Below are 10167 nucleotides of genomic sequence, written 5' to 3' on the forward strand. Positions count from 1 at the left end.
CAATCCTCCAGTGCAACATAAAGCATCAGGAAGCTCCATACAAGTAGCAGACTACTACAATTACACCGATCCCAGACATATTTATAAAGGGCACTGGAATAAGTTTATGCTCATTTTCTAATGCAAGGTGGCTCCCAGGTGATGGTGTCTGCAGATGCATCAGATGAGACAACAAAGAAATGAAATGAATTACTTATTGCCTAACTAAGTTATTTGTCTAAATTCAGTGGGAGGCTATAGGCTAAAGACTGTATATCAGATTATTTCTCTGTTGAATATATTCTTTGTATGAAGTCTGCTGCTGCTGCTAAGTCACTTCAGTCATGTTCGACTCTGTTCGACCCCATAGACGGCAGCCCACCAGGCTCCCCCGTCCCTGGGATTCTCCAGGCAAGAACACTGGAGTGGGTTGCCATTTCCTTCTCCAATGCATGAAAGTGAAAAGCGAAAGTGAAGTTGCTCAGTCTTATTTGACTCTTAGTGACCCCGTGGACTGCAGCCTACCAGGCTCCTCCCTCCATGGGATTTTCCAGGCAAGAGCACTGCAGCTAAGTCATGTTAGTCGTGTCCGACTCTGTGCGACCCCATAGATGGCAGCCCACTGGGCTCCCCCATCCCTGGGATTCTCCAGGCAAGAACACTGGAGTGGGTTGCCATTTCCTTCTCCAGTGAATGAAAGTGAAAAGTGAAAGTGGCTGATTCATTTCTAAAACTTAGATTTGAAATATCCTACTTTCTGACTATCACCTTCTAACTGCAGGTTCAAATTTTTAACTCTCCTTAATGCAGTCACAATTGTTGAACATCAAGACTACCAAGCTACTGAAAAAAATCACCTTCATTTTATTATTTTTCTTTTTTCTTGACTTTATTTCTTCTCAAGCTGAGCATCTATGGCTCATCATTCAATTATGCTCTTGGAAATAATCTGACCTCCTTTTTTTCGTCCTCCATTGTAGTTGTTTGAAATAACCCAAACACTGAATAAATCTAAATATCTGTCTCCTTTGTGGAAGATTGAAGCTTTCTAGAAAAAAAATCCCTCAAGTAAACTTGTTGATTTCACATTAAATGTCTCATTATAAACTTCAGATGTGAGCTCAACAATACCCAGAAATCTCACTATGTGATACCATTATAGTAAATGGGTCCATGTCTACTAGGTTATCAAAGAGAATCCTAGAATTATATTTGATTTCTACACTGCATGCCTCATTTTCTAATTCATCGGTATATTTAGTGACTATTCTTCCAAAATTTGTCCACTCAAATTCATTTCCTCTGCCACCAGTCTGGTCCAGGCCACCATCTTGTCTGGGCAAGTAACAGTCTTCTGACTGGCTTCTCTGCTTCTACTCTCGTTTTTCTTCCCATTCATACCCTCTTCCTTAAGGCCATTTTGATTCAACAACTTTTCTAAAGTAATGTTCCCACAGTATGTTCTTTGCTGGCTTTTGACAGGATTCTGTATATTTTCTTTTGTAAAATTACCAAAGCTTTCTACATTTTAATTGTATGATCAAAAGCATAAAATTAAAAGAATTTTTAATTAAAAAATAGAAAATATATACACATAGTTCCAAGTTTTAAAAGTTAAAGGTATTCAGTAAAAATAATTAATTTTCTATATCAGTTTTATTTATGACGGTATATATTAGAAAACCTAAATAATTATGGCCTAAACAAAATAGAAAATACTTTTTCTTCCATGTAGAACAGTCTCAGAAATGGACATCTAGGACTGAAACCAGGGCTTCACTGGTTTCTCTATTTCTGCTTTACCATGCTTAGAATCTAATGTTCATCCTCAATGTTACTGATAGTTTAAGGTGCTTACTAGAAATTTAGGCATCAATCCTGTGCCTGTTCTATGTGGAAGGAGAGAGGGCAAATGACCTTCTTTCCTCAGCTAAATTAGTTTACTTTAGAGAGTTTTCTTGGAAACTTTGCCAAATTACATCCACTAACATTTGAAATCTGAGAGGTGTAGTATTTTGGTAGTATATGTGGGTACCCAAATAAAATTATGTTTTTTGTTACTAAGGAAGAATGGAGGTATTGGGTAAATAACCAGTAATCTCTAACATACCATTTTACCCATCTGCCAAATTTGACAAATTTGTCTTTCTCAGAAAGAACTACTCTTACAGGTTTGTTGTGTATCCTTTCAGAGGTAATTTGATTTCATCTAAGAACATATAATAAAATGTGTATATATATACACACACTTATTTATATTATATTCTTGGTATAGCATTGCAAAATTATTTTGTATAGCATTCTACATACTGTCTTTGCCTCTTGCTTCTTTGCTAAACAATGTGTCTTAGAAATGATTCAAATAAATACATTTGGAGATGCCGTTTTCTTTTAACAACCATATAATTAGAATGTATTCTTGGTGAAGGCAAGGGCCACATTTGCTTATTTACTGTTGTATTGGGTTGGCCAAAAAGTTCGTTTGGGTTTCCATATGATATATGGAAGAACCAAACAAGCTGTTTTTGGCCAATCCAATATACAGTGTCTAATACAGTTTGCGGATCACAGGATGTAGTTAGTGTTTGTTTAATGGGTGGGTCACGCAAACAGCAAACGCCAGAGCTGTGATTCAAATCTGCTTGTGATTTGAATGATTTTATTCCTTTATTTAATTCACAACATTGACGTCTTAAATTAGATTGTCAGATTTCCTTTTATTTCTCTGCATTCTTTAGGGGATAAATATATTTATTAGTTAAATAAATCTTAACAGTTTTCTGAACTTGACATGCTAGGATTTTGTTTCGGATTACAATACTTACAGTCACACTCGTCAGATTAGTGGTGACAGTGGGAAAGGGTCATTTAGAACATAGACATTGAAGTCAGACGGATGTAGCTATAAATGTAGGCTAACTGTGTACCTTTGGGCACATTTCCATCTCTCTATCTATCCCCTACACGCAGTAGGGATAATAGTTTCTACTCCAAAGAGTTGCTCATCCATATCTAAGAGAGATGATTCAATGAGAAAAATTATATAAAGAACTTAAGTAGTGTAGGTCACTCAGAAAGCATTCAAAACATTGGACTTATTGTAATAAAGACTCTGTATCTCTTTTTCTCCATTTTCAACCTGGTTTGTATGTCAGGGCTTATGCACCAGATCCTTGGCTTCTGGGCAATTTCTTACCTTAGTTTCAAACCAGTCCATTTTTCACATCTTAAGTCCCTACCTGCAGGAGCATCATATGACACAGTTCCCAAAGGACTCAGCTTTTTACCCATCAAGTCTCTGCTTCCCAAGTTACCTTTTCCCATCTGGGTCTAAGAAAAAGGGTAGGAGAAGAATAGGAGCTCATAAAACCCTCAAGATTTATTTAGCAAATTCCCAACATGGTTTTACTACAGCTGATACATCATAAAAGACTCATTGCTCTACACCTATAAATTCCAGGGCTAAGGGCAGATGTCTGGATCTAGATAGGAAGAATGACAAGGCAGTCAAGGATCCTTTTCTAATAGCCTCCAATAAATAGGAAGAAAAATGCAATGACAAGGTGAGAGGTATGGTAACTTTGGATGCATTAGCATCTAGAAACCCTAAGCAGATCCATAAGGAGCCAATTAGTTTTCTTTCTTCTCTCTGCCTTCCTAGAAGAGGACCTCATTTCATTTCTTGGTTAGGAGACTTAGTGAAAGTAGAGAATTGGCCTTCATCTTGCTTGACCAGAAAAGAAAGGAGGTCTATAAATCCTACAGTGTGATAAAAGGTATAGAAATTCTGAATTAGTATATCACTGGACATCTGGCACATGGACTCAGGGGGGAAAAAAAAAAAACTGATGAAGTTTTCCCCAAACTCTGTCCCCATAGAGCAGTTTAAATTGCAGACAGATAACTTTCTTTAGACTGACAGAACTCTATCTTTCACATTTAACCAAACTCAGTTTCTCTGTGATTTTTCTCTAATGGTTCTAGTCTTACCCTTTTGCCGAAGATAACCATTCAAATATTTTGAAGTTATCACTGATGTCCTTTGCAGATCACATATCTATCAATTCAATTCAGTTCAGTCGTTCAGTCATATCCTACTCTTTGCGACCCCATGAGCTGTAGCACGCCAGGCCTCCCTGTTCAACAGCACCTGCCAGAGCCCACCCAAACTCATGTCCATTGAGTTGGTGATGCCATTCATCCTCTGTCGTCCCCTTTTCCTCCTGCCTTCAATCTTTCCCAGCATTAGGGTCTTTTCCAATGAGTCAGTTCTTCGCATCAGGTGGCCAAAGGATTGGAGTTTCAGCTTCAACATCAGTCCTTCCAAAGAAATTCCAGGGCTGATCTCCTTCAGAATGGACTGGTTGGGTCTCCTTGTAGCCCAAGGGACTCTCAAGAATCTTCTCCAACATCACACTTCAAAAGCATCAATTCTTTGGTGCTCAGCTTTCTTCACAGTCCAATTCTCACATCCATACATGACTACTGGAAAAACCATAGCCTTGACTAGATGGACTTTTGTTGGCAAAGTAATGTCTCTGCTTTTGAATATGCTATCTAGGTTGCTCATAACTTTTCTTCCAAGGAGTAAGCGTCTTTTAATTTCATGGCTGCAATAACCATCTGCAGTGATTTTGGAGCCCAAAAAAATAAAGTCTCTCACTGTTTCCACTGTTTGCCATGAAGTGGTGGGACCAAATGTTATGATCTTAGTTTTCTGAATGTTGAGCTTTTATCCAACTTTTTCACTCTTCACACATCTATATTTTGTAACAATTACTTGACCCCACAAAGGGGGTCAATGCCTTTTATTATGTTTTAACTTCCTATGACTTTATCTCAGTCTGACAAGGAATTTCCTAATACATAGTGCCCTGAATTGGATAAGATACTCCAGAGGGCTAATTGAAACAGAGTTGAGAAAGATTCTCAGTTTTGTTTTTGACATTGTGCTTCTGTGAAATAAATGAATAGATATGATATTCTCAGAAGAACCAGTCCATCCTAAAGATTGAAGGCCTGGTATATACGAGATGCCTGATATATACCAGTGAATATTGTCGATCCAGCTTTAGAGTCCTTAAATTATTTTTATTCCATGTACCAATACTTAACACATATTAGAACATCTAGAAATTTGTTTCTTTTTCCTTCTTTCCCATTCCAGATTTTCTCTCTTCCTACCTGCTATCCAATTTAAACAGTGAAGAAATTGAATTGGATAACCTTAGAGTCCAAATGATAACACTGGGTGGCTGAAGGCAAGTACCTTGGGCTTGATGAGTTTTGGGCAATAACCCTTTCACAAGTAAATGGTGAACAAGTGATGAATGGAAGCAGATAAACAGGAGAATTGGTCAGCAAGTAGCCTTTGAGGAGGTGCATGAACAGGTATAAATATTATGTCAAACAATGCTAGAAAAGGACAAAGTGCAAAGAAGGGCACTCAACAGGGATGAGAAAACAGAAGATGAGGAAGATGAAGGTCAAGAAAAACAGGAAAGCTGGGTACAGAGAGATGAGATTTTGTATGGATAAGTTGGTAATATTTTAAGTTGAAGGAAATTCAAGAAAATTTGTACTAACATAGCAGGAACAACAGAGTGATTCTGAGTTTGTTTTAGGGCAAGGGCAAAAGATTTAAGTCAGAGACCTAGCCTAGGGTTTTACCGTTCACCAAGGGACAGGCTCTTGAGCAGCACCTGCAGACAGTGACATGAATAAGCCTCCAGGTTCTAACATACATTTTGTGGCATGCTCTGTCCATTCCCTGAAGTCCACCATACAAACCCTCAGCGACCACCATTTGTAGTATTTTTTTTTTAAACATTTTTTCTTTATTTTATTTATTTATTTATTTTTATTTAATTTAATTTATTTATTAATTTTTTTAATTTTAAAATCTTTAATTCTTACATGTGTTCCCAAACATGAACCTCCCTCCCACCTCCCTCCCCATAACATCTCTGTGGGTCATCCCCATGCACCAGCCCCAAACATGCTGTATCCTGCGTCAGACATAGACTGGCGATTCAATTCTTACATGATAGTATACATGATAGAATGCCATTCTCCCAAATCATCCCACCCTCTCCCTCTCCCTCTGAGTCCAAAAGTCCATTATACACCGCTGTGTCTTTTTTCCTGTCTTGCATACAGGGTCGTCATTGCTATCTTTCTAAATTCCATACATATGTGTTAGTATACTGTATTGGTGTTTTTCTTTCTGGCTTACTTCACTCTGTATAATCGGCTCCAGTTTCATCCATCTCATCAGAACTGATTCAAATGAATTCTTTTTAACGGCTAATACTCCATTGTGTACATGTACCACAGCTTTCTTATCCATTCATCTGCTGATGGACATCTAGGTTGTTTCCATGTCCTGGCTATTATAAACAGTGCTGCGATGAACATTGGGGTACATGTGTCTCTTTCAATTCTGGTTTCCTCGGTGTGTATGCCCAGCAGTGGGATTGCTGGGTCATAAGGTAGTTCTATTTGCAATTTTTTAAGGAATCTCCACACTGTTCTCCATAGTGGCTGTACTAGTTTGCATTCCCACCAACAGTGTAGGAGGGTTCCCTTTTCTCCACACACTCTCCAGCATCTATTGCTTGCAGATTTTTGGATCGCAGCCATTCTGACTGGTGTGAAGTGGTACCTCATTGTGGTTTTGATTTGCATTTCTCTGATAATGAGTGATGTTGAGCATCTTTTCATGTGTTTGTTAGCCATCCGTATGTCTTCTTTGGAGAAATGTCTATTTAGTTCTTTGGCCCATTTTTTGATTGGGTCGTTTATTTTTCTAGAATTGAGCTGCATAAGTTGCTTGTATATTTTTGAGATTAGTTGTTTGTCAGTTGCTTCATTTGCTATTATTTTCTCCCATTCAGAAGGCTGTCTTTTCACCTTGCATATATTTTCCTTTGTTGTGCAGAAGCTTTTAATTTTAATGAGATCCCATTTGTTTATTTTTGCTTTTATTTCCAGAATTCTGGGAGGTGGATCATAGAGGATCCTGCTGTGATTTATGTCGGAGAGTGTTTTGCCTATGTTCTCCTCTAGGAGTTTTATAGTTTCTGGTCTTACATTTAGATCTTTAATCCATTTTGAGTTTATTTTTGTGTGCGGTGTTAGAAAGTGATCTAGTTTCATTCTTTTACAAGTGGTTGACCAGTTTTCCCAGCACCACTTGTTAAAGAGATTGTCTTTACTCCATTGTATATTCTTGCCTCTTTTGTCAAAGATAAGGTGTCCATATGTGTGTGGATTTATCTCTGGGCTTTCTATTTTGTTCCATTGACCTATATGTCTGTCTTTGTGCCAGTACCATACTGTTTTGATGACTGTGGCTTTGTAGTAGAGCCTGAAGTCAGGCAAGTTGATTCCTCCAGTTCCATTCTTCTTTCTCAAGATTGCTTTGGCAATTCGAGGTTTTTTGTATTTCCATACAAATTTAATTTATTTTTTATCTTATGCTGGAGTATAGTTGATTAACAATGTGATAGTTTTGGGCAAAGTGATTCAAATTATGTGTGTGTGCTGTGCTCAGTCATGTCTGACTCTTTCGTGACCTCATGGACAGTAGCCCACCAGGCCCCTCTGTCTGTAGGATTTTCCAGGCAAGAAAACTGGAGTGGGTTGCCATTTCCTGTTCCAGGGGATCTTCCTGACCCAGAGATCAAACCCATGTCTTTGGTGTTGCAGGCAGGTTCTTTAACACTGAGCCAATTCAAATTATACATATACATGCATCCTTTTTCAAATTCTTTCCCCATTTAGGTTGCTGCATAATACAGAGCAAAGTTCCCTGTACTACTGAGTAGGTCCTTGTTGCTTATCCATTTTAAATATAGCCACCATTTGTTTGATCAGAGCTTCTCCTTTCCCCTCCTCCAAGTTCCTTCAGCACTGAAATCTTGGCTAATTCTCCACTTTCACTTGAAATTTTACCTCTGCGTAAAACACTAAGGTCCAGTATTTTTCAATAGGCTTTTGTTAAGAATCTATGGGGTGTTAGAGAATGTTGATGTGTATCAATGAAAAGTGCATGTTGTCAGTCCTCAGAGGGAGGGAGACAGAGAGGTACAAAATCTATGTGTAAAAAATTACAAAGAAATGATAATAGTAAAAAAAAAAAGTTGCTTTCTTAATAAACAACTACTTCAATTATCTTACTTTCCATCTGAATTTGTAATCTTTCCCCAAATAGGCATGCTACAATATGTTTCATTCTTGTCTTGCCTTTTCCTTTGCCTGCAAGCTTGAATGAGCCTTTTAACTATGTAGTCAGCCTTCTCTAGCTACACTTTCTCACTTACTGAATCTTCAGCTCCTTTCATTCTATTTTCTGTTGCCACCAGTCCAATGAATTACCCATGTTCAGGTCACTAATGACACCCTTTCAATAAAATTTAATGACCATTCATATTCTCACATTATTAGACTTTTGTTTAGCTGACAAGTTGATCCTATGCTCCTTAAAATTTTCATGGAGAAAGCAACTTCTCCTTTATACTATTATCATTTTGCTTTTCTTAAACTGGTACTACACTGACTTAATTTGTTGCACATTTTTAATGTTGTGAGGTTACTACCTATCATTATTCTCTTTTCAAATCTTAGTGTTTACACTGATCCTTTTTTTCTCTTTCATAGACTGTAGCATTAATTGTCTGGAGAAGGAAATGGCAACCCACTCCAGTGTTCTTGCCTGGAGAATCCCAGGGACAAAGGAGCCTGGTGGGCTGCCATCTATGGGGTCGCACAGAGTCGGACATGACTGAAGTGACTTAGCAGCAGCAGCAGCAGCATTAATTGTCAAGTCCCACCACTCTATCTTTAGGATATTGCCTGGAATTTTCCTTCTTCTGTATATCAATAGCAACCTACAGAGTGAGAGCTATACTTTTGAAATCAATTAAACAAAATTACCTTTTGTATCTGACCAAGCAAATAGTCAAGACAAGACTTCTCAGCTCAGGATTCACTGGATGACCTCACCCAGCAACTAGTCCACTCCTTCAGTCTCTGAATTCCTCCTCATCTGCTTCCCTAACTACCAGAGCTGGCAGCACTGGCTGTCCCTGTCCCTCAGTCTCCTCTTTCTTCTGGCCATGGGGGCCAACACCACCCTCCCAATCACCATCCGGCTGGAGGCCTCTCTGCATGAGCCCATGTACTACCGGCTCAACCTCCTCTCCCTGCTGGACGTGGCGCTCTGCCTCACCGTCATCCCCAAGGTCCTGGCCATCTTCTGGTTTGATCTCAGGTCCATCGGCTTCTCTGCCTGCTTCCTCCAGATGTTCATCATGAACAGCTTCCTCCCCATGGAGTCCTGTGCATTCTTTGTCATGGCTATGACTGCTATGTGGCCATCTGCCACTCACTGAGGTACCCATCCATCTTCATTAACCATGCTGTGGCCAAGCTAGTACCTTCATTGCCATACAAAATGCCCTTCTCACTCTACCCATTCCCATTCTTGCTGCCAGGCTTCATTACTGTGAGAAAATGTCATTGAGAACTGCATTTGTGCCAACCTGTCTGTGTCCAGGATTTCCTGTGACAATTTCACCCTGAACACAATCTACCAGTTTGTGGCTGGTTGGACCTTACTAGGCTCAGATTTCATCCTCATCTTCATCTTAAGAGCTATGTTCAAGTTCAAGGCTGAGGGAGCTTCAGTCAAAACTCTGAGCACGTGTGGCTCTCACTTCATCCTCATTCTCTTTCTCAGCACCATCCTTCTGGTTGTGGTGTTGACATATGTGGCCAGAAAGAGGGTCCCCATGGACATCCTGATCCTGCTCAATAACCTTCGTCACCTCATACCCTCTGCCTTAAACCCTATTGTATATGGGGTTCAGACTAAAGAGATAAAGCAAGGAATTCAGAAACTGCTGCAGAGAGGGGCGTGCATTTGTAAAGCAGATTTAGAATTCTATCTGCCCTTCCTTCTCAGTGATTTTCCCCCGACATGAGCTAGAGAAAACCCTGACCCTGGTTCCTTCCTTTGTCCTTGCCTGGTTCAGGAGAGGGTAGGCAAGAGGAAGAAACTCATTTTTCTTGGGCAACTGCTTTGGTCCTGGCCAGTTACAGTGAAGCAATTTAATCTTCACAACATTCATGTAGCTACTACTACTTCTGTTTTACACAGTAGGAAAAAAATATGATTTTAAGAGA

General features: G+C 39.2%; 1 pseudogene; it reads left to right on the plus strand.

Annotated features, from left to right (window-relative positions):
- The first annotated feature begins 5391 nt into the window (after window positions 1-5391).
- Window positions 5392-9965, plus strand: LOC138092138 (olfactory receptor 56A1-like; annotated as a pseudogene).
- Window positions 9966-10167: the final 202 nt, after the last annotated feature.

Source organism: Capricornis sumatraensis, chromosome 16 (assembly GCF_032405125.1).
Source record: "Capricornis sumatraensis isolate serow.1 chromosome 16, serow.2, whole genome shotgun sequence".
NCBI classification, from domain to species: Eukaryota; Metazoa; Chordata; class Mammalia; order Artiodactyla; family Bovidae; genus Capricornis; species Capricornis sumatraensis.